Source organism: Egretta garzetta, unplaced genomic scaffold (assembly GCF_000687185.1).
Source record: "Egretta garzetta isolate BGI_Z169 unplaced genomic scaffold, ASM68718v1 scaffold447, whole genome shotgun sequence".
Classification (NCBI taxonomy): Eukaryota; Metazoa; Chordata; class Aves; order Pelecaniformes; family Ardeidae; genus Egretta; species Egretta garzetta.
Window position 1 is genome coordinate 1,806,905 of NW_009260397.1, and position 1,078 is coordinate 1,807,982.

Below are 1,078 nucleotides of genomic sequence, written 5' to 3' on the forward strand. Positions count from 1 at the left end.
TGGATATGCTGTGAAATCATCATTTTGTCTGAATTAGAGCAGAGAAAAGAGTTCATGCCACCAGGATTCAGTACTAAATGAGTTCCCACAGTTATGTACAAATGCGCGTAGAGGAAAAAAGTAATAATTTAGAGAACGTGCCAGTGGCAAGGCTAAAGCTACTTTGAGACAGATGGAAAACCAGCACAGCAGTATATGCTATGGAAGGCAGTAGACTCGAGGTTGGCTTGCTCCGAAGTAATTGAAAACAATGGAAGTTTTCCGCGACAGGGCGGGAGAGGTCTCTTATCCAGCAGTCACGTACGTGACCTGCAGCTCCTCCAGTTCATGCTGCTCCTGCTGGAAGCTTTCCCTTCACACGTGCCCACGCCCGGAGCCTGCAGGAGCACAGCCGGCTCCGCTAGCTCAAACCGGGCAGCCAGGCTGAGACGAGCACAATTTACTGAGGTGAATCAAGTATTTGGATTACATTTGTCATACAACTGAAGACAAACGCAAAGTCTGAGTTGCGAACGTTACCACAACTGGCGCTTACTTGGCAAACCCAAGCACATAAATATTGTGCTGGAAAACCAGGTTGTGCTTTAGTCTTTAAATCTTCTGCAGGTAATTAAACAGCTGGTCATGAAAACAGACTGCCTTAAGCTCAAGCGTAACTTCCTGTATTTCTGACTGGAAGTTTTAATTGAAAATTAGCATTTAAGCACGGCCATGCAAGGAACATGCACAGTCAGTCTTGGGTGACGCAGAAGCCTGCCGAGTAACTTGGCTGGGTGCAACGAATAAACCACAAGCTCGGCCTCCCCGTTACTTTCTTGATCGTTCGCTGCTCCCCGAACCTCTACCTCGCCGTAGCAAATTTGGGTTTCCCGGGTTTCCCGAGCAGCTTCGGCAGCGCAGGACTGCGGTGGCCGCCGCCCGCCCGCATCCCCTCAGGAGCCTCCCGCGCTCCCGCCGTCGCTCCCCCGGTTGCCGGGCAACGCCTCCGCAGCGGCTCACCCAATGCTGCTCTTCCTGACGGGACGGCTTTCTCTGCCTCGTCCTGATTGGCTCCTGGTCGCCGCGGCTTTGCCCCCTG